This window comes from Physella acuta, unplaced genomic scaffold (genome assembly GCF_028476545.2).
Source record: "Physella acuta isolate Inbredline_101_S28 unplaced genomic scaffold, ASM2847654v3 ptg001993l, whole genome shotgun sequence".
NCBI classification, from domain to species: Eukaryota; Metazoa; Mollusca; class Gastropoda; family Physidae; genus Physella; species Physella acuta.
In genome coordinates this window covers 19,380-41,512 of record NW_026733498.1, presented here as the reverse complement: position 1 = coordinate 41,512, position 22,133 = coordinate 19,380, and the positions used below count along the sequence as shown (strand labels likewise).

The following is a 22,133-nucleotide window of genomic DNA, read 5'->3' as shown; positions in this document are numbered from 1 at the left end:
ATGCGTTAGTGAGTGGCACCTGAAGCTTAGACTGGGTAGAGTCCAACAGTTTGGTTTTCTTAAAGTGCTTCCCAGTAAAGAAAAATAAACCAAGCAACAACAAAAAATGTTTCCGCTGGGGCTTGAACCCAGGACCTTCCGCGTGTTAGGCGGATGTGATAGCCACTACACTACGGAAACGCATGACTAGCGAATAACACGTGTCAGTGATTTTGTAGTTTTTGCGTTTTGTCACATCAATAAGATTCACCTTTAAAAACTATCAGTGGCTTTTGGATGCTGGTTTTCCGCTTGTTATTCCCGATTTCAAGGGGGACGAGGAGATGCACGCATGAAAACACTGCATGAGCTGCAGTAGAAAACGTGCATCCAAATCTGTGTTTACTTACTTTAACGTCGGACTAGGCTGACTCGTGCTGTCTGTCATCGAATCATGTGTCCTCGGTAGTATAGTGGTAAGTATCCCCGCCTGTCACGCGGGAGACAGGGGTTCGATTCCCCGCCGGGGAGGCACTTCTTTTTTTCTTGCTTTTTTATCATTTTATTTGCGTGACCATCACGTGGCCAGAGTTTTTATTTTGCCGGTGAAATGAGCATGTTGGCATGACCGCGGTCTTACCGGGCTGCTGATTCTTTCCAGAGACGCAAACACGTAAGATGGCACTAGAAAGATGTGCAGCTTCAAGGAAAACACGCTCATTGTCGCACAGCGTTTCACGTAGCATAGTCAGGATGGACATTGCATTTGAGCTGTCGATTTAGGATGATTTTTGTCTTCAAACAAAAGCGGATCATGCTTTGTTTCCAATGAAAGAAACCAATGTCGCCCCTACCTGCTTGCCTGTCGTGTGTGAATTTCTTTGAAAGGTATAAGGCACGAGTGCTGATGCGTTAGTGAGTGGCACCTGAAGCTTAGACTGGGTAGAGTCCGACAGTTTGGTTTTCTTAAAGTGCTTACCAGTAAAGAAAAATAAACCAAGCAACAACAAAAAATGTTTCCGCTGGGGCTTGAACCCAGGACCTTCCGCGTGTTAGGCGGATGTGATAGCCACTACACTACGGAAACGCATGACTAGCGAATAACACGTGTCAGTGATTTTGTAGTTTTTGCGTTTTGTCACATCAATAAGATTCACCTTTAAAAACTATCAGTGGCTTTTGGATGCTGGTTTTCCGCTTGTTATTCCCGATTTGAAGGGGGACGAGGAGATGCACGCATGAAAACACTGCATGAGCTGCAGTAGAAAACGTGCATCCAAATCTGTGTTTACTTACTTTAACGTCGGACTAGGCTGAGTCGTGCTGTCTGTCATCGAATCATGTGTCCTCGGTAGTATAGTGGTAAGTATCCCCGCCTGTCACGCGGGAGACCGGGGTTCGATTCCCCGCCGGGGAGGCACTTCTTTTTTTCTTGCTTTTTTATCATTTTATTTGCGTGACCATCACGTGGCCAGAGTTTTTATTTTGCCGGTGAAATGAGCATGTTGGCACGACCGCGGTCTTACCGGGCTGCTGATTCTTTCCAGAGACGCAAACACGTAAGATGGCACTAGAAAGATGTGCAGCTTCAAGGAAAACACGCTCATTGTCGCACAGCGTTTCACGTAGCATAGTCAGGATGGGCATTGCATTTGAGCTGTCGATTTAGGATGATTTTTGTCTTCAAACAAAAGCGGATCATGCTTTGTTTCCAATGAAAGAAACCAATGTCGCCCCTACCTGCTTGCCTGTCGTGTGTGAATTTCTTTGAAAGGTATAAGGCACGAGTGCTGATGCGTTAGTGAGTGGCACCTGAAGCTTAGACTGGGTAGAGTCCGACAGTTTGGTTTTCTTAAAGTGCTTACCAGTAAAGAAAAATAAACCAAGCAACAACAAAAAATGTTTCCGCTGGGGCTTGAACCCAGGACCTTCCGCGTGTTAGGCGGATGTGATAGCCACTACACTACGGAAACGCATGACTAGCGAATAACACGTGTCAGTGATTTTGTAGTTTTTGCGTTTTGTCACATCAATAAGATTCACCTTTAAAAACTATCAGTGGCTTTTGGATGCTGGTTTTCCGCTTGTTATTCCCGATTTGAAGGGGGACGAGGAGATGCACGCATGAAAACACTGCATGAGCTGCAGTAGAAAACGTGCATCCAAATCTGTGTTTACTTACTTTAACGTCGGACTAGGCTGAGTCGTGCTGTCTGTCATCGAATCATGTGTCCTCGGTAGTATAGTGGTAAGTATCCCCGCCTGTCACGCGGGAGACCGGGGTTCGATTCCCCGCCGGGGAGGCACTTCTTTTTTTCTTGCTTTTTTATCATTTTATTTGCGTGACCATCACGTGGCCAGAGTTTTTATTTTGCCGGTGAAATGAGCATGTTGGCACGACCGCGGTCTTACCGGGCTGCTGATTCTTTCCAGAGACGCAAACACGTAAGATGGCACTAGAAAGATGTGCAGCTTCAAGGAAAACACGCTCATTGTCGCACAGCGTTTCACGTAGCATAGTCAGGATGGGCATTGCATTTGAGCTGTCGATTTAGGATGATTTTTGTCTTCAAACAAAAGCGGATCATGCTTTGTTTCCAATGAAAGAAACCAATGTCGCCCCTACCTGCTTGCCTGTCGTGTGTGAATTTCTTTGAAAGGTATAAGGCACGAGTGCTGATGCGTTAGTGAGTGGCACCTGAAGCTTAGACTGGGTAGAGTCCAACAGTTTGGTTTTCTTAAAGTGCTTCCCAGTAAAGAAAAATAAACCAAGCAACAACAAAAAATGTTTCCGCTGAGGCTTGAACCCAGGACCTTCCGCGTGTTAGGCGGATGTGATAGCCACTACACTACGGAAACGCATGACTAGCGAATAACACGTGTCAGTGATTTTGTAGTTTTTGCGTTTTGTCACATCAATAAGATTCACCTTTAAAAACTATCAGTGGCTTTTGGATGCTGGTTTTCCGCTTGTTATTCCCGATTTCAAGGGGGACGAGGAGATGCACGCATGAAAACACTGCATGAGCTGCAGTAGAAAACGTGCATCCAAATCTGTGTTTACTTACTTTAACGTCGGACTAGTGTAACGTCCCCTATCTATCAGCCAAATAGACGGTGAACGTCCCCGGATTCTTTTTTCGGGGTCATATGCAAATGCCTTACGGCCTAAGTGGATGAACACTAACACAACGGCACACTAGGGCTCGAATTCAATGTCTAGGGTAAACTAGTGATACTATTGTAATTAACACTCATCCAATCTACATACAACTTTAATCAGCGAACACAGTTGTGGCAAAACACAAGGTTGAACTAGTTAAAATATTTAATGTATAAAATATCAAAACACAACTTACAAAATGTAGGAAAAACACTATCACAGATTTCTACACTGTCTAAATAACTACAGGCCACACAACACTGCTATAGCTTCTAAAATAACTCAGCGACGAGTAATATTATACTAGAAGCCTAAATCAACTTAAGAAAGCAAGGCACACACAGGACTTAAGTTCTCTCACGTTCAAATGGTCAGTGTCTATAGCCGGAAAATATGGACGACTGCCTGACCAAGGTAAAATCGCCCTGTAGACTGCCTCGTGTTGCGAGTGTGCGGGGCAATTAAAGACTTCTGCAACAGGGGAGATTATCCTCAACTCATGTAGCCATTGGTTGGGATAGTCATCTGATTAGAATCATTCAATCAGATCTTAATGGAAAATTTCTATATCTTAGACTCCTTAATAAGTCAGTGGAAATTTGCCGGTTGTTGCACAATCACTCCATATAAGGTATTATACAATGTCAACATAAAAATAGAACCTGACTCGACCTAAGTAGGTCACATCCCCTCCCTTTTTGGAAGTGACAGATAGGTTCCACAAAAACATACATAAGGAACCAATCTGGCAATGAAATAAAAAAAATGTTTTACAAATGTAGGCAATCAAAATCATAATACCAGATGAAAATATCCCTGAACATAAAAGGGAAGTAACTCCAACTTTTACAATTGGTAAAAGGGAAGTAACCCTTCAAAAGGTAATTATACATCAAAATCCCTCAAAAAAAAGGGTATTACAATATTTCCATGAGGATCTTAAAAGTGGTAAACCCGCCAGGGTAAGACCTTTATTTCAATGACTAGCTACAATATCAATTGAGTCATATGAGACATATTATTATAAAAGATTACATAGAATCAAAAACCACCTTTAATTTAGGTTCACCTGAAAATAAACAAAATTTTCAACAGGAATGGAATTTTGAAAAAATCAAAAATCATACCACTCATTTCCATGTTAAAACACAACACTTGTGTATGGTCTTAATGAACCACAAAACATGTCACATGATCAATGTGTACAATAAGAGTTTACATCCTTGACAAACAATCAGCCACAACATTATCACTACCCTTAATGTGTGAAATTTCCAGATTAAAATTTTGGAAATATAAGCACCATCTCAATATTCTTTGATTTGTCTGTCCTAACTTAGAGGTAAATTTCAGGGGATCATGGTCAGAAAACACTCTGACTGGATTGGTTGAAGAAGAGACATAGACTTCAAAATGTTGTAATGACAAAACCAAAGCTAAAGCTTCTTTTTCAATAGTAGAATAATTCTTTTGGTTTTCATTTAACTTCCTGGAAAAAAAGGCAATGGGATGGTCAATTCCCATGTTGTCTTCTTGAAATAGGACTGAGCCAATGGCTAAGTTGCTAGCATCAATGGCAAGTTTAAAGGGCTTGCTGAAATTTGGTGCAGCCATAACAGGATCATTAGATAGAAATGACTTAATGGTTAAAAAAGCTTCTTGACATTTATCTGACCATTCAAACTCAACACCCTTTTTCAATAATGCAGTAAGAGGTTCAGCAATAGCTGAAAAGTTTTGACAGAACCGTCTATAGTAACCAGCCATCCCAAGGAACTTTTTGATTTCTTTACAATTTTTGGGAGGTGGTAACCTTACAATAGCATCTACTTTAGCTTCAATGGGCCGAACTTGGTTCGTTCCCACTTGATAACCCAAATAGGTAATTGAAGCTTTACAGAAATCACTTTTATGTAAGTTTACAGTAAAATTAACTTCAGACAATTTTCTAAAAAGGTTAGTCAACTGAACAATATGTTCTTCAAAAGTATTAGAAAATACAACTATATCATCTATGTAGGCCTCACATTGGTCTATGTCAGCAATGACAGAGTTAATGACTCTCTGGAAAGTTTGACCAGCATTTCGCATACCAAAGGGCATACGTTTGTATCTATAAAAACCATTAGGGGTTACAAAAGCAGATATTTCTTTTGCACGGTCAGATAAGGGGATTTGCCAGTATCCTGAAAGTAAATCAATTTTGGAAATTATCTTAGCTTGACCAACTTTATCAATAACGTCTTCTATTCGAGGTAAAGGATAGGAATCAGCTTTGGTGAGCGCATTCACCTTCCTAAAGTCGGTCACAAACCTGAAAGATCCACCGTCTTTCGGGACTAGGAGACATGGGGAACTCCAGTTGCTGAAACTGGGCTCAATGATATCATTCTTGAGCATATAGTCAATTTCATCTTTTATCAAAGCAGCTTTTTCCGGATTAACTCTATAGGGGTGTTGTTTAATGGGTTTTGCGTCACCTACGTCTACAGGTGGAACTTTCGCTTCTTTGGGGACATCCCCAAAAATAGAGGGAAATGTCTCAAATAACTGAGACAATCTCTGGTTTTTCTCTGTGGACAAGTGCATAAGGTGGACATTCAAATTATCTAAAAAGGAAGAATTTACCAATTTTGGGGGTTTCAATTTATCATGTATCACATCATCAGAAACATTTGAACATACAGGTAAAGTAATATTAGCTGTGGAATTAAAATTGTTACAATTATCATAATACTTTTTCAGTGAGTTAACATGATACACTGTCTGTTTCTTTCTTCTGTCGGGCGTATTGACAACATAGTTCAAATCACTTAATTTCGAATGCACAGTAAAGGGTCCACAATATCTCAAGGATAACGCATTGTTCAGATTAGGCACTAGCACAAGAACTTTGTCGCCTGGATTGAATGTTCGTTTACGAGAACTCTTATCATACAGTCCTTTCATTCTCACTTGGGCCTTTCTTAAGTTCTTGTGAGCCATTTCGCACACGGCTTTCAGTCGAACGTGAAAATCGTCAAAGTTTTCCACTGGATGATCACTAGTACCTGTCCACCGTTCGTGTATCAGCTTCAGGGGACCACGGACAGAATGTCCAAACACAAGTTGAAAAGGCGAGTAGCCTAAAGAGTCCTGGACACAGTCCCTCGCGGCGAAAATAATCCAAGGAACAGACTCATCCCATTGGGTGTTACTATTAGCGAACGTTCTTAACATGGTTTTGAGGGTTTGGTGGAACCTCTCAAGTACGCCTTGAGACTGAGGGTGGTAGGCTGAGCTGGTGATGTGGGTAACGCCTAGCTTGGCTAGTGCTTCCTGAAAATGGTGACTGGTGAAGTTGCTGCCTTGATCTGTTTGCACGATTCTAGGTAATCCAAAGGTAGTGAAGAACCGGGTCATGGCTCTGACTACAGTCTTTGCCTTAATGTTCCGTAAGGGAATTGCCTCGGGAAAACGGGTACTTGAACACATAAAGGTAAGTAGGTACTCGTTGCCCGCCTTGGTTTTAGGCAAGGGACCTACACAGTCCATGACGATTTTAGAAAAAGGTTCTTCTACTACAGGAATCGGACTCAAAGGGGCCTTAGGAATTGTCTGGTTTGGCTTTCCGGCCAACTGACAGTTCGTGCAACTTCTGCAGTAACGCGACACATCATTTCTCATTTTGGGCCAAAAGAACAGTTCTTTGATCTTCGCCGTCGTTTTAGAGACTCCTGGGTGCGCTGACATTGGATGGTCATGTGCCAGCTTAAGTATTTCATGCCGATAAGGTGGAGGAACCCACAGCTGGTTTTTACCCAACCATGGTTCGGCTGGTGAGGCATTCACTGGTATAGCGCGACGAAAGAAAAGGCCGTTCTCGGAGAAATATTCTCCATCGTCAGATGATAGAGATTTTTCGACCGTTGCCCTGAGTTCCGCGTCGACTTGTTGAGCTTTTATGATGTCTTCCTGAGATATTCTCAGGGGTAAGCCCAGACTTGTGTTTTCTGGAAGCATAGACTCCAGTTTGGGAGTCGAATTTCTTGACGATGATGGTAGGTGTGGTTCAGACGTTATGTCAGCCAATTGTTTGGTCTGGCTTCTTGTCACCGCACATGCAGGATACAGTTCATTATCATTATCTGGAACTGTTGACAAAGGGTCTGAAACCGTACAGGGGTATACTTTGCTTCCCGCAAGGTCATTCCCTAGAAGTAGGTGTACTCCTGGGACAGGAATACTATCTATCACACCTAAAATGACTTCACCTTCGACGAGATGATGTTTCAGGGCAAACTTGTGTAGAGGGACTACAGTAGATTTTGTCCCCACTCCCTGGATAATGGAAATATTTCCGGTGTTCGTCTCTGGTGTAATGTCCATTGAACTTTTCAAAAGAAGTGATTGTGACGCTCCTGTGTCTCTTAGGACGGTGATATTCCGCTGAGACAACGGATCACCTGGTTTGCTAATGATGGCTTCGGCAATAAAAGATGAAAAGTCAACTTTTCTCGATCCCTCGAGATCGGTAGACTCGGAAGAAACTGGATGGTGGCGAGAACAGTCAAAATGTGACTGCACATAATGTGTGGAGACTTGACTACCTTCTTGCGGACACTTAGGGTTAGAGTCCTTTTGAATTCTAGAGTTCATAGTTGAACTGGCTGCTTGAGGGGATAGAGCATAGTGCGCAGAAGTACGCACCACCTCTCTGTTATATTGACGACGTTTGTAACAGTCCTTGACAAGATGACCAGGTCTTTTGCAGAACTGGCATACCGCTCGACGATTGAGAGTTGATCTTGGGTTCTCTCTGGACTGTGATGCCTTCACGTGTTGGCCAACAGGAGGATTGCTGCCAAAAAGGGGAAGCACAGGGTTGAGGCGGTTTCCTGACACTGGTGGTTTCTTATGCACCAACATATATGTGTCAGCCGACTCAGCAGCCTTCCGGATGTCAATTATCTTGTTATCCAGTATGTGTAGTCGTATCTCTTCAGGCAGGGACGATAGGAATTCTTCCCTTAGGATAAGTGACCTGAGTTTCTCAAACTCAGAAACTTCCTCAGAGTGTAGCCACCTTGAGAATATTTTCTCCTTTTCAAAGAGAAATTCCACATATGATTGAGTGGGTAACTTGCGGAGTGTTCGGAATTTTGTCCGATAGGCCTCGGGCGTCAGTGCGTAGGCCTTCAAAATGGCAGTCTTGACCAAACTATAGTTATTTTGAACGTCGTGAGAGAGTGCCTGGTATGTTTTTGCAGCTTTCCCAGTAAGGACCGAGCTCAATAAAGCAGTAATGGAAGTTTCGGGCCATTCACATGTCTTCGCTAAACTCTCAAATGAGTTAAAGAAAACGACCAAATCTGTTTCATCAAACTTAGGAACTAATTTCCCAAATTTGGCAATCACTTGCCCTACCGACAACTTTTTTGGATCTACCGGAGAAGTGACATCACTAACTTGACCAAACTCTAATTCCAACCTCCTCTTATCTAAAGCAATTTTAGCCTCTAATTCCTTTTCTTTTAAAGCCTTCTCTAAAGCAATTCTAGCTTCTAATTCTATCTTCTCTAGAGGTTTCTCCTCGCGGAGTAACACACCAGCTAACAAACTTTCATCAAATACTCCTTCATTAATAAAATGAACAACAATTTTATCTCTCAACACCTCTGACTTCTGCGTAACAGAATAATCCAATTTCAATTCCTTAACAACACTAATCAAAACTTTTCTATTCAACTTCTCGACCTCTTCAAAAGTAGGATTAGCCAAAAAAGACTCCATAACACTAACTTTCAAATCACAACAAGCCTAGGTTCACTAACTTAACACGGTGCGTTGGGCCGTGTACTTGACCTCCTATCGTGACACGTCTGGCTGTTGACCTAGATAACTCTATGCTTGCGCGCGTTGTCAGAACACTGCGCTACTGGATATAAAAACAACTAAATCCAACTAACCTTAGTATTTAACTGATATGACCAACAACTGGAACGACAGACTAAATCCCGGACGAGCCCCCACTTTGTAACGTCCCCTATCTATCAGCCAAATAGACGGTGAACGTCCCCGGATTCTTTTTTCGGGGTCATATGCAAATGCCTTACGGCCTAAGTGGATGAACACTAACACAACGGCACACTAGGGCTCGAATTCAATGTCTAGGGTAAACTAGTGATACTATTGTAATTAACACTCATCCAATCTACATACAACTTTAATCAGCGAACACAGTTGTGGCAAAACACAAGGTTGAACTAGTTAAAATATTTAATGTATAAAATATCAAAACACAACTTACAAAATGTAGGAAAAACACTATCACAGATTTCTACACTGTCTAAATAACTACAGGCCACACAACACTGCTATAGCTTCTAAAATAACTCAGCGACGAGTAATATTATACTAGAAGCCTAAATCAACTTAAGAAAGCAAGGCACACACAGGACTTAAGTTCTCTCACGTTCAAATGGTCAGTGTCTATAGCCGGAAAATATGGACGACTGCCTGACCAAGGTAAAATCGCCCTGTAGACTGCCTCGTGTTGCGAGTGTGCGGGGCAATTAAAGACTTCTGCAACAGGGGAGATTATCCTCAACTCATGTAGCCATTGGTTGGGATAGTCATCTGATTAGAATCATTCAATCAGATCTTAATGGAAAATTTCTATATCTTAGACTCCTTAATAAGTCAGTGGAAATTTGCCGGTTGTTGCACAATCACTCCATATAAGGTATTATACAATGTCAACATAAAAATAGAACCTGACTCGACCTAAGTAGGTCACACTAGGCTGACTCGTGCTGTCTGTCATCGAATCATGTGTCCTCGGTAGTATAGTGGTAAGTATCCCCGCCTGTCACGCGGGAGACCGGGGTTCGATTCCCCGCCGGGGAGGCACTTCTTTTTTTCTTGCTTTTTTATTAACACGTTTTTCTTAACTCAGCTTCGCGTTTGTTTGTTTGTTGTTAAAATTGACATCGAAAATTAGCCCACTTCTGATTGCTCTAGAGACCTGAAATTTGGCATGCATGCTACTTTCGCCTAACAATTTCAGATGCAATCATAAAAACTAGCAATTAGTGACCGTAATTAGCTTAATTTAATTACGCCCCAAGGACCATAAAATTGAGGACATGATTTCTAAAGATACCGACAAGACTTGAGGCCTATTGACACAGTTACTTCGGCCCCAATCGATGTGAGCGCGCTGGCCGTGATCGTATAGTGGTTAGTACTTCGCGTTGTGGCCGCGACAACCCAGGTTCGAATCCTGGTCGCTCAAGATTTTTAGTCCGTGTATTTATAAACACTTTTTTAAAAACCACGTTTTTCATGTGTAGCAACGGACTAAAAAGGAGAAAATAAAATACTTAAAAAAAACTTTTTAAAAAACCACGTTTTTTATGTGTGGCAACGGACTAAAAATGGAGAACGGACACGGTAATACATTGTTAACGGTGACACGGTTGGTACGCTGGGCATGCTAAAATACACATAAACACGTTTTTCCTTAACTCAGCTTCGTGTTTATTTGTTTGTTTATGGGAGATTTGATCACGTGATTCGTGAGTAGATCTCCACGCCAGCAACGTAAATTACACCCTTTCTCTGTTTAAAGCGTATCGGTCGCTCAAGATTTTTTTAGTCCGTGTATTTAAAAACACTTAGTCAAGTCATACTTAATCAAGTGATTAGATAAAGTAGAAAATAAACTATATAAAAAACTTTTTAAAAACCACGTTTTTCATGTGTAGCAACGGACTAAAAAGGAGAAAATAAAATACTTAAAAAAAACTTTTTAAAAAACCACGTTTTTCTTGTGGACTAAAAAGTAGAAAATAACTATTTACATACATTTGATGACAAAAAACGTGGGTCGGGCAGATGGGTCGGGAAATTTGATGGTGAACGTACCCACGTTTTTTGTCATCAAATGTATGTAAATAGTTATTTTCTACTTTTTAGTCCACAAGAAAAACGTGGTTTTTTAAAAATTTTTTTTTAAGTATTTTATCATTTTATTTGCGTGACCATCACGTGGCCAGAGTTTTTATTTTGCCGGTGAAATGAGCATGTTGGCACGACCGCGGTCTTACCGGGCTGCTGATTCTTTCCAGAGACGCAAACACGTAAGATGGCACTAGAAAGATGTGCAGCTTCAAGGAAAACACGCTCATTGTCGCACAGCGTTTCACGTAGCATAGTCAGGATGGGCATTGCATTTGAGCTGTCGATTTAGGATGATTTTTGTCTTCAAACAAAAGCGGATCATGCTTTGTTTCCAATGAAAGAAACCAATGTCGCCCCTACCTGCTTGCCTGTCGTGTGTGAATTTCTTTGAAAGGTATAAGGCACGAGTGCTGATGCGTTAGTGAGTGGCACCTGAAGCTTAGACTGGGTAGAGTCCAACAGTTTGGTTTTCTTAAAGTGCTTCCCAGTAAAGAAAAATAAACCAAGCAACAACAAAAAATGTTTCCGCTGAGGCTTGAACCCAGGACCTTCCGCGTGTTAGGCGGATGTGATAGCCACTACACTACGGAAACGCATGACTAGCGAATAACACGTGTCAGTGATTTTGTAGTTTTTGCGTTTTGTCACATCAATAAGATTCACCTTTAAAAACTATCAGTGGCTTTTGGATGCTGGTTTTCCGCTTGTTATTCCCGATTTCAAGGGGGACGAGGAGATGCACGCATGAAAACACTGCATGAGCTGCAGTAGAAAACGTGCATCCAAATATGTGTTTACTTACTTTAACGTCGGACTAGGCTGACTCGTGCTGTCTGTCATCGAATCATGTGTCCTCGGTAGTATAGTGGTAAGTATCCCCGCCTGTCACGCGGGAGACAGGGGTTCGATTCCCCGCCGGGGAGGCACTTCTTTTTTTCTTGCTTTTTTATCATTTTATTTGCGTGACCATCACGTGGCCAGAGTTTTTATTTTGCCGGTGAAATGAGCATGTTGGCATGACCGCGGTCTTACCGGGCTGCTGATTCTTTCCAGAGACGCAAACACGTAAGATGGCACTAGAAAGATGTGCAGCTTCAAGGAAAACACGCTCATTGTCGCACAGCGTTTCACGTAGCATAGTCAGGATGGGCATTGCATTTGAGCTGTCGATTTAGGATGATTTTTGTCTTCAAACAAAAGCGGATCATGCTTTGTTTCCAATGAAAGAAACCAATGTCGCCCCTACCTGCTTGCCTGTCGTGTGTGAATTTCTTTGAAAGGTATAAGGCACGAGTGCTGATGCGTTAGTGAGTGGCACCTGAAGCTTAGACTGGGTAGAGTCCAACAGTTTGGTTTTCTTAAAGTGCTTCCCAGTAAAGAAAAATAAACCAAGCAACAACAAAAAATGTTTCCGCTGAGGCTTGAACCCAGGACCTTCCGCGTGTTAGGCGGATGTGATAGCCACTACACTACGGAAACGCATGACTAGCGAATAACACGTGTCAGTGATTTTGTAGTTTTTGCGTTTTGTCACATCAATAAGATTCACCTTTAAAAACTATCAGTGGCTTTTGGATGCTGGTTTTCCGCTTGTTATTCCCGATTTCAAGGGGGACGAGGAGATGCACGCATGAAAACACTGCATGAGCTGCAGTAGAAAACGTGCATCCAAATCTGTGTTTACTTACTTTAACGTCGGACTAGTGTAACGTCCCCTATCTATCAGCCAAATAGACGGTGAACGTCCCCGGATTCTTTTTTCGGGGTCATATGCAAATGCCTTACGGCCTAAGTGGATGAACACTAACACAACGGCACACTAGGGCTCGAATTCAATGTCTAGGGTAAACTAGTGATACTATTGTAATTAACACTCATCCAATCTACATACAACTTTAATCAGCGAACACAGTTGTGGCAAAACACAAGGTTGAACTAGTTAAAATATTTAATGTATAAAATATCAAAACACAACTTACAAAATGTAGGAAAAACACTATCACAGATTTCTACACTGTCTAAATAACTACAGGCCACACAACACTGCTATAGCTTCTAAAATAACTCAGCGACGAGTAATATTATACTAGAAGCCTAAATCAACTTAAGAAAGCAAGGCACACACAGGACTTAAGTTCTCTCACGTTCAAATGGTCAGTGTCTATAGCCGGAAAATATGGACGACTGCCTGACCAAGGTAAAATCGCCCTGTAGACTGCCTCGTGTTGCGAGTGTGCGGGGCAATTAAAGACTTCTGCAACAGGGGAGATTATCCTCAACTCATGTAGCCATTGGTTGGGATAGTCATCTGATTAGAATCATTCAATCAGATCTTAATGGAAAATTTCTATATCTTAGACTCCTTAATAAGTCAGTGGAAATTTGCCGGTTGTTGCACAATCACTCCATATAAGGTATTATACAATGTCAACATAAAAATAGAACCTGACTCGACCTAAGTAGGTCACACTAGGCTGACTCGTGCTGTCTGTCATCGAATCATGTGTCCTCGGTAGTATAGTGGTAAGTATCCCCGCCTGTCACGCGGGAGACCGGGGTTCGATTCCCCGCCGGGGAGGCACTTCTTTTTTTCTTGCTTTTTTATTAACACGTTTTTCTTAACTCAGCTTCGCGTTTGTTTGTTTGTTGTTAAAATTGACATCGAAAATTAGCCCACTTCTGATTGCTCTAGAGACCTGAAATTTGGCATGCATGCTACTTTCGCCTAACAATTTCAGATGCAATCATAAAAACTAGCAATTAGTGACCGTAATTAGCTTAATTTAATTACGCCCCAAGGACCATAAAATTGAGGACATGATTTCTAAAGATACCGACAAGACTTGAGGCCTATTGACACAGTTACTTCGGCCCCAATCGATGTGAGCGCGCTGGCCGTGATCGTATAGTGGTTAGTACTTCGCGTTGTGGCCGCGACAACCCAGGTTCGAATCCTGGTCGCTCAAGATTTTTAGTCCGTGTATTTATAAACACTTTTTTAAAAACCACGTTTTTCATGTGTAGCAACGGACTAAAAAGGAGAAAATAAAATACTTAAAAAAAACTTTTTAAAAAACCACGTTTTTTATGTGTGGCAACGGACTAAAAATGGAGAACGGACACGGTAACACATTGTTAACGGTGACACGGTTGGTACGCTGGGCATGCTAAAATACACATAAACACGTTTTTCCTTAACTCAGCTTCGTGTTTATTTGTTTGTTTATGGGAGATTTGATCACGTGATTCGTGAGTAGATCTCCACGCCAGCAACGTAAATTACACCCTTTCTCTGTTTAAAGCGTATCGGTCGCTCAAGATTTTTTTAGTCCGTGTATTTAAAAACACTTAGTCAAGTCATACTTAATCAAGTGATTAGATAAAGTAGAAAATAAACTATATAAAAAACTTTTTAAAAACCACGTTTTTCATGTGTAGCAACGGACTAAAAAGGAGAAAATAAAATACTTAAAAAAAACTTTTTAAAAAACCACGTTTTTCTTGTGGACTAAAAAGTAGAAAATAACTATTTACATACATTTGATGACAAAAAACGTGGGTCGGGCAGATGGGTCGGGAAATTTGATGGTGAACGTACCCACGTTTTTTGTCATCAAATGTATGTAAATAGTTATTTTCTACTTTTTAGTCCACAAGAAAAACGTGGTTTTTTAAAAAGTTTTTTTTAAGTATTTTATCATTTTATTTGCGTGACCATCACGTGGCCAGAGTTTTTATTTTGCCGGTGAAATGAGCATGTTGGCACGACCGCGGTCTTACCGGGCTGCTGATTCTTTCCAGAGACGCAAACACGTAAGATGGCACTAGAAAGATGTGCAGCTTCAAGGAAAACACGCTCATTGTCGCACAGCGTTTCACGTAGCATAGTCAGGATGGGCATTGCATTTGAGCTGTCGATTTAGGATGATTTTTGTCTTCAAACAAAAGCGGATCATGCTTTGTTTCCAATGAAAGAAACCAATGTCGCCCCTACCTGCTTGCCTGTCGTGTGTGAATTTCTTTGAAAGGTATAAGGCACGAGTGCTGATGCGTTAGTGAGTGGCACCTGAAGCTTAGACTGGGTAGAGTCCAACAGTTTGGTTTTCTTAAAGTGCTTCCCAGTAAAGAAAAATAAACCAAGCAACAACAAAAAATGTTTCCGCTGAGGCTTGAACCCAGGACCTTCCGCGTGTTAGGCGGATGTGATAGCCACTACACTACGGAAACGCATGACTAGCGAATAACACGTGTCAGTGATTTTGTAGTTTTTGCGTTTTGTCACATCAATAAGATTCACCTTTAAAAACTATCAGTGGCTTTTGGATGCTGGTTTTCCGCTTGTTATTCCCGATTTCAAGGGGGACGAGGAGATGCACGCATGAAAACACTGCATGAGCTGCAGTAGAAAACGTGCATCCAAATCTGTGTTTACTTACTTTAACGTCGGACTAGGCTGAGTCGTGCTGTCTGTCATCGAATTATTTGTCCTCGGTAGTATAGTGGTAAGTATCCCCGCCTGTCACGCGGGAGACCGGGGTTCGATTCCCCGCCGGGGAGGCACTTCATTTTTTCTTGCTTTTTTATCATTTTATTTGCGTGACCATCACGTGGCCAGAGTTTTTATTTTGCCGGTGAAATGAGCATGTTGGCACGACCGCGGTCTTACCGGGCTGCTGATTCTTTCCAGAGACGCAAACACGTAAGATGGCACTAGAAAGATGTGCAGCTTCAAGGAAAACACGCTCATTGTCGCACAGCGTTTCACGTAGCATAGTCAGGATGGGCATTGCATTTGAGCTGTCGATTTAGGATGATTTTTGTCTTCAAACAAAAGCGGATCATGCTTTGTTTCCAATGAAAGAAACCAATGTCGCCCCTACCTGCTTGTCTGTCGTGTGTGAATTTCTTTGAAAGGTATAAGGCACGAGTGCTGATGCGTTAGTGAGTGGCACCTGAAGCTTAGACTGGGTAGAGTCCAACAGTTTGGTTTTCTTAAAGTGCTTCCCAGTAAAGAAAAATAAACCAAGCAACAACAAAAAATGTTTCCGCTGAGGCTTGAACCCAGGACCTTCCGCGTGTTAGGCGGATGTGATAGCCACTACACTACGGAAACGCATGACTAGCGAATAACACGTGTCAGTGATTTTGTAGTTTTTGCGTTTTGTCACATCAATAAGATTCACCTTTAAAAACTATCAGTGGCTTTTGGATGCTGGTTTTCCGCTTGTTATTCCCGATTTCAAGGGGGACGAGGAGATGCACGCATGAAAACACTGCATGAGCTGCAGTAGAAAACGTGCATCCAAATCTGTGTTTACTTACTTTAACGTCGGACTAGGCTGACTCGTGCTGTCTGTCATCGAATCATGTGTCCTCGGTAGTATAGTGGTAAGTATCCCCGCCTGTCACGCGGGAGACCGGGGTTCGATTCCCCGCCGGGGAGGCACTTCTTTTTTTCTTGCTTATTTATCATTTTATTTGCGTGACCATCACGTGGCCAGAGTTTTTATTTTGCCGGTGAAATGAGCATGTTGGCATGACCGCGGTCTTACCGGGCTGCTGATTCTTTCCAGAGACGCAAACACGTAAGATGGCACTAGAAAGATGTGCAGCTTCAAGGAAAACACGCTCATTGTCGCACAGCGTTTCACGTAGCATAGTCAGGATGGACATTGCATTTGAGCTGTCGATTTAGGATGATTTTTGTCTTCAAACAAAAGCGGATCATGCTTTGTTTCCAATGAAAGAAACCAATGTCGCCCCTACCTGCTTGCCTGTCGTGTGTGAATTTCTTTGAAAGGTATAAGGCACGAGTGCTGATGCGTTAGTGAGTGGCACCTGAAGCTTAGACTGGGTAGAGTCCGACAGTTTGGTTTTCTTAAAGTGCTTACCAGTAAAGAAAAATAAAACAAGCAACAACAAAAAATGTTTCCGCTGGGGCTTGAACCCAGGACCTTACGCGTGTTAGGCGGATGTGATAGCCACTACACTACGGAAACGCATGACTAGCGAATAACACGTGTCAGTGATTTTGTAGTTTTTGCGTTTTGTCACATCAATAAGATTCACCTTTAAAAACTATCAGTGGCTTTTGGATGCTGGTTTTCCGCTTGTTATTCCCGATTTGAAGGGGGACGAGGAGATGCACGCATGAAAACACTGCATGAGCTGCAGTAGAAAACGTGCATCCAAATCTGTGTTTACTTACTTTAACGTCGGACTAGGCTGAGTCGTGCTGTCTGTCATCGAATTATTTGTCCTCGGTAGTATAGTGGTAAGTATCCCCGCCTGTCACGCGGGAGACCGGGGTTCGATTCCCCGCCGGGGAGGCACTTCATTTTTTCTTGCTTTTTTATCATTTTATTTGCGTGACCATCACGTGGCCAGAGTTTTTATTTTGCCGGTGAAATGAGCATGTTGGCATGACCGCGGTCTTACCGGGCTGCTGATTCTTTCCAGAGACGCAAACACGTAAGATGGCACTAGAAAGATGTGCAGCTTCAAGGAAAACACGCTCATTGTCGCACAGCGTTTCACGTAGCATAGTCAGGATGGACATTGCACTTCAGCTGTCGATTTAGGATGATTTTTGTCTTCAAACAAAAGCGGATCATGCTTTGTTTCCAATGAAAGAAACCAATGTCGCCCCTACCTGCTTGCCTGTCGTGTGTGAATTTCTTTGAAAGGTATAAGGCACGAGTGCTGATGCGTTAGTGAGTGGCACCTGAAGCTTAGACTGGGTAGAGCCCGACAGTTTGGTTTTCTTAAAGTGCTTCCCAGTAAAGAAAAATAAACCAAGCAACAACAAAAAATGTTTCCGCTGGGGCTTGAACCCAGGACCTTCCGCGTGTTAGGCGGATGTGATAGCCACTACACTACGGAAACGCATGACTAGCGAATAACACGTGTCAGTGATTTTGTAGTTTTTGCGTTTTGTCACATCAATAAGATTCACCTTTAAAAACTATCAGTGGCTTTTGGATGCTGGTTTTCCGCTTGTTATTCCCGATTTCAAGGGGGACGAGGAGATGCACGCATGAAAACACTGCATGAGCTGCAGTAGAAAACGTGCATCCAAATCTGTGTTTACTTACTTTAACGTCGGACTAGGCTGACTCGTGCTGTCTGTCATCGAATCATGTGTCCTCGGTAGTATAGTGGTAAGTATCCCCGACTGTCACGCGGGAGACAGGGGTTCGATTCCCCGCCGGGGAGGCACTTCTTTTTTTCTTGCTTTTTTATCATTTTATTTGCGTGACCATCACGTGGCCAGAGTTTTTATTTTGCCGGTGAAATGAGCATGTTGGCACGACCGCGGTCTTACCGGGCTGCTGATCCTTTCCAGAGACGCAAACACGTAAGATGGCACTAGAAAGATGTGCAGCTTCAAGGAAAACACGCTCATTGTCGCACAGCGTTTCACGTAGCATAGTCAGGATGGGCATTGCATTTGAGCTGTCGATTTAGGATGATTTTTGTCTTCAAACAAAAGCGGATCATGCTTTGTTTCCAATGAAAGAAACCAATGTCGCCCCTACCTGCTTGCCTGTCGTGTGTGAATTTCTTTGAAAGGTATAAGGCACGAGTGCTGATGCGTTAGTGAGTGGCACCTGAAGCTTAGACTGGGTAGAGTCCGACAGTTTGGTTTTCTTAAAGTGCTTCCCAGTAAAGAAAAATAAACCAAGCAACAACAAAAAATGTTTCCGCTGGGGCTTGAACCCAGGACCTTCCGCGTGTTAGGCGGATGTGATAGCCACTACACTACGGAAACGCATGACTAGCGAATAACACGTGTCAGTGATTTTGTAGTTTTTGCGTTTTGTCACATCAATAAGATTCACCTTTAAAAACTATCAGTGGCTTTTGGATGCTGGTTTTCCGCTTGTTATTCCCGATTTCAAGGGGGACGAGGAGATGCACGCATGAAAACACTGCATGAGCTGCAGTAGAAAACGTGCATCCAAATCTGTGTTTACTTACTTTAACGTCGGACTAGGCTGACTCGTGCTGTCTGTCATCGAATCATGTGTCCTCGGTAGTATAGTGGTAAGTATCCCCGCCTGTCACGCGGGAGACAGGGGTTCGATTCCCCGCCGGGGAGGCACTTCTTTTTTTCTTGCTTTTTTATCATTTTATTTGCGTGACCATCACGTGGCCAGAGTTTTTATTTTGCCGGTGAAATGAGCATGTTGGCACGACCGCGGTCTTACCGGGCTGCTGATCCTTTCCAGAGACGCAAACACGTAAGATGGCACTAGAAAGATGTGCAGCTTCAAGGAAAACACGCTCATTGTCGCACAGCGTTTCACGTAGCATAGTCAGGATGGGCATTGCATTTGAGCTGTCGATTTAGGATGATTTTTGTCTTCAAACAAAAGCGGATCATGCTTTGTTTCCAATGAAAGAAACCAATGTCGCCCCTACCTGCTTGTCTGTCGTGTGTGAATTTCTTTGAAAGGTATAAGGCACGAGTGCTGATGCGTTAGTGAGTGGCACCTGAAGCTTAGACTGGGTAGAGTCCGACAGTTTGGTTTTCTTAAAGTGCTTCCCAGTAAAGAAAAATAAACCAAGCAACAACAAAAAATGTTTCCGCTGGGGCTTGAACCCAGGACCTTCCGCGTGTTAGGCGGATGTGATAGCCACTACACTACGGAAACGCATGACTAGCGAATAACACGTGTCAGTGATTTTGTAGTTTTTGCGTTTTGTCACATCAATAAGATTCACCTTTAAAAACTATCAGTGGCTTTTGGATGCTGGTTTTCCGCTTGTTATTCCCGATTTGAAGGGGGACGAGGAGATGCACGCATGAAAACACTGCATGAGCTGCAGTAGAAAACGTGCATCCAAATCTGTGTTTACTTACTTTAACGTCGGACTAGGCTGAGTCGTGCTGTCTGTCATCGAATCATGTGTCCTCGGTAGTATAGTGGTAAGTATCCCCGCCTGTCACGCGGGAGACCGGGGTTCGATTCCCCGCCGGGGAGGCACTTCATTTTTTCTTGCTTTTTTATCATTTTATTTGCGTGACCATCACGTGGCCAGAGTTTTTATTTTGCCGGTGAAATGAGCATGTTGGCACGACCGCGGTCTTACCGGGCTGCTGATTCTTTCCAGAGACGCAAACACGTAAGATGGCACTAGAAAGATGTGCAGCTTCAAGGAAAACACGCTCATTGTCGCACAGCGTTTCACGTAGCATAGTCAGGATGGGCATTGCATTTGAGCTGTCGATTTAGGATGATTTTTGTCTTCAAACAAAAGCGGATCATGCTTTGTTTCCAATGAAAGAAACCAATGTCGCCCCTACCTGCTTGTCTGTCGTGTGTGAATTTCTTTGAAAGGTATAAGGCACGAGTGCTGATGCGTTAGTGAGTGGCACCTGAAGCTTAGACTGGGTAGAGTCCAACAGTTTGGTTTTCTTAAAGTGCTTCCCAGTAAAGAAAAATAAACCAAGCAACAACAAAAAATGTTTCCGCTGAGGCTTGAACCCAGGACCTTCCGCGTGTTAGGCGGATGTGATAGCCACTACACTACGGAAACGCATGACTAGCGAATAACACGTGTCAGTGATTTTGTAGTTTTTGCGTTTTGTCACATCAATAAGATTCACCTTTAAAAACTATCAGTGGCTTTTGGATGCTGGTTTTCCGCTTGTTATTCCCGATTTCAAGGGGGACGAGGAGATGCACGCATGAAAACACTGCATGAGCTGCAGTAGAAAACGTGCATCCAAATCTGTGTTTTCTTACTTTAACGTCGGACTAGGCTGAGTCGTGCTGTCTGTCATCGAATCATGTGTCCTCGGTAGTATAGTGGTAAGTATCCCCGCCTGTCACGCGGGAGACCGGGGTTCGATTCCCCGCCGGGGAGGCACTTCTTTTTTTCTTGCTTTTTTATCATTTTATTTGCGTGACCATCACGTGGCCAGAGTTTTTATTTTGCCGGTGAAATGAGCATGTTGGCATGACCGCGGTCTTACCGGGCTGCTGATTCTTTCCAGAGACGCAAACACGTAAGATGGCACTAGAAAGATGTGCAGCTTCAAGGAAAACACGCTCATTGTCGCACAGCGTTTCACGTAGCATAGTCAGGATGGACATTGCATTTGAGCTGTCGATTTAGGATGATTTTTGTCTTCAAACAAAAGCGGATCATGCTTTGTTTCCAATGAAAGAAACCAATGTCGCCCCTACCTGCTTGCCTGTCGTGTGTGAATTTCTTTGAAAGGTATAAGGCACGAGTGCTGATGCGTTAGTGAGTGGCACCTGAAGCTTAGACTGGGTAGAGTCCGACAGTTTGGTTTTCTTAAAGTGCTTCCCAGTAAAGAAAAATAAACCAAGCAACAACAAAAAATGTTTCCGCTGGGGCTTGAACCCAGGACCTTCCGCGTGTTAGGCGGATGTGATAGCCACTACACTACGGAAACGCATGACTAGCGAATAACACGTGTCAGTGATTTTGTAGTTTTTGCGTTTTGTCACATCAATAAGATTCACCTTTAAAAACTATCAGTGGCTTTTGGATGCTGGTTTTCCGCTTGTTATTCCCGATTTGAAGGGGGACGAGGAGATGCACGCATGAAAACACTGCATGAGCTGCAGTAGAAAACGTGCATCCAAATCTGTGTTTACTTACTTTAACGTCGGACTAGGCTGAGTCGTGCTGTCTGTCATCGAATCATGTGTCCTCGGTAGTATAGTGGTAAGTATCCCCGCCTGTCACGCGGGAGACCGGGGTTCGATTCCCCGCCGGGGAGGCACTTCTTTTTTTCTTGCTTTTTTATCATTTTATTTGCGTGACCATCACGTGGCCAGAGTTTTTATTTTGCCGGTGAAATGAGCATGTTGGCACGACCGCGGTCTTACCGGGCTGCTGATTCTTTCCAGAGACGCAAACACGTAAGATGGCACTAGAAAGATGTGCAGCTTCAAGGAAAACACGCTCATTGTCGCACAGCGTTTCACGTAGCATAGTCAGGATGGACATTGCATTTGAGCTGTCGATTTAGGATGATTTTTGTCTTCAAACAAAAGCGGATCATGCT

The 22,133-nt window shown here is 42.9% G+C and overlaps 17 non-coding genes across 17 annotated transcripts; 10 read left to right on the top strand and 7 right to left on the bottom strand.

Moving 5' to 3' along the window:
* Window positions 1-107: 107 nt before the first annotated feature.
* Window positions 108-180, bottom strand: Trnav-aac (transfer RNA valine (anticodon AAC)). Its single transcript has one exon. It is a non-coding gene; the product is annotated as a tRNA-Val (tRNA).
* Window positions 181-993: 813 nt separating this feature from the next.
* Window positions 994-1,066, bottom strand: Trnav-aac (transfer RNA valine (anticodon AAC)). The gene has a single exon. It is a non-coding gene; the product is annotated as a tRNA-Val (tRNA).
* A 258-nt stretch (window positions 1,067-1,324) lies between these two features.
* On the top strand, window positions 1,325-1,396 carry Trnad-guc (transfer RNA aspartic acid (anticodon GUC)). The gene has a single exon. It is a non-coding gene; the product is annotated as a tRNA-Asp (tRNA).
* A 483-nt stretch (window positions 1,397-1,879) lies between these two features.
* On the bottom strand, window positions 1,880-1,952 carry Trnav-aac (transfer RNA valine (anticodon AAC)). The gene has a single exon. It is a non-coding gene; the product is annotated as a tRNA-Val (tRNA).
* A 258-nt stretch (window positions 1,953-2,210) lies between these two features.
* Trnad-guc (transfer RNA aspartic acid (anticodon GUC)) lies at window positions 2,211-2,282 on the top strand. Its single transcript has one exon. It is a non-coding gene; the product is annotated as a tRNA-Asp (tRNA).
* A 7,676-nt stretch (window positions 2,283-9,958) lies between these two features.
* On the top strand, window positions 9,959-10,030 carry Trnad-guc (transfer RNA aspartic acid (anticodon GUC)). Its single transcript has one exon. It is a non-coding gene; the product is annotated as a tRNA-Asp (tRNA).
* Window positions 10,031-13,592: 3,562 nt separating this feature from the next.
* Trnad-guc (transfer RNA aspartic acid (anticodon GUC)) lies at window positions 13,593-13,664 on the top strand. The gene has a single exon. It is a non-coding gene; the product is annotated as a tRNA-Asp (tRNA).
* A 1,907-nt stretch (window positions 13,665-15,571) lies between these two features.
* Window positions 15,572-15,643, top strand: Trnad-guc (transfer RNA aspartic acid (anticodon GUC)). Its single transcript has one exon. It is a non-coding gene; the product is annotated as a tRNA-Asp (tRNA).
* Window positions 15,644-16,457: 814 nt separating this feature from the next.
* On the top strand, window positions 16,458-16,529 carry Trnad-guc (transfer RNA aspartic acid (anticodon GUC)). Its single transcript has one exon. It is a non-coding gene; the product is annotated as a tRNA-Asp (tRNA).
* Window positions 16,530-17,343: 814 nt separating this feature from the next.
* On the top strand, window positions 17,344-17,415 carry Trnad-guc (transfer RNA aspartic acid (anticodon GUC)). Its single transcript has one exon. It is a non-coding gene; the product is annotated as a tRNA-Asp (tRNA).
* Window positions 17,416-17,898: 483 nt separating this feature from the next.
* On the bottom strand, window positions 17,899-17,971 carry Trnav-aac (transfer RNA valine (anticodon AAC)). The gene has a single exon. It is a non-coding gene; the product is annotated as a tRNA-Val (tRNA).
* An 813-nt stretch (window positions 17,972-18,784) lies between these two features.
* On the bottom strand, window positions 18,785-18,857 carry Trnav-aac (transfer RNA valine (anticodon AAC)). The gene has a single exon. It is a non-coding gene; the product is annotated as a tRNA-Val (tRNA).
* Window positions 18,858-19,670: 813 nt separating this feature from the next.
* On the bottom strand, window positions 19,671-19,743 carry Trnav-aac (transfer RNA valine (anticodon AAC)). Its single transcript has one exon. It is a non-coding gene; the product is annotated as a tRNA-Val (tRNA).
* A 258-nt stretch (window positions 19,744-20,001) lies between these two features.
* Trnad-guc (transfer RNA aspartic acid (anticodon GUC)) lies at window positions 20,002-20,073 on the top strand. The gene has a single exon. It is a non-coding gene; the product is annotated as a tRNA-Asp (tRNA).
* Window positions 20,074-20,887: 814 nt separating this feature from the next.
* On the top strand, window positions 20,888-20,959 carry Trnad-guc (transfer RNA aspartic acid (anticodon GUC)). The gene has a single exon. It is a non-coding gene; the product is annotated as a tRNA-Asp (tRNA).
* A 483-nt stretch (window positions 20,960-21,442) lies between these two features.
* Trnav-aac (transfer RNA valine (anticodon AAC)) lies at window positions 21,443-21,515 on the bottom strand. Its single transcript has one exon. It is a non-coding gene; the product is annotated as a tRNA-Val (tRNA).
* Window positions 21,516-21,773: 258 nt separating this feature from the next.
* Window positions 21,774-21,845, top strand: Trnad-guc (transfer RNA aspartic acid (anticodon GUC)). Its single transcript has one exon. It is a non-coding gene; the product is annotated as a tRNA-Asp (tRNA).
* Window positions 21,846-22,133: the final 288 nt, after the last annotated feature.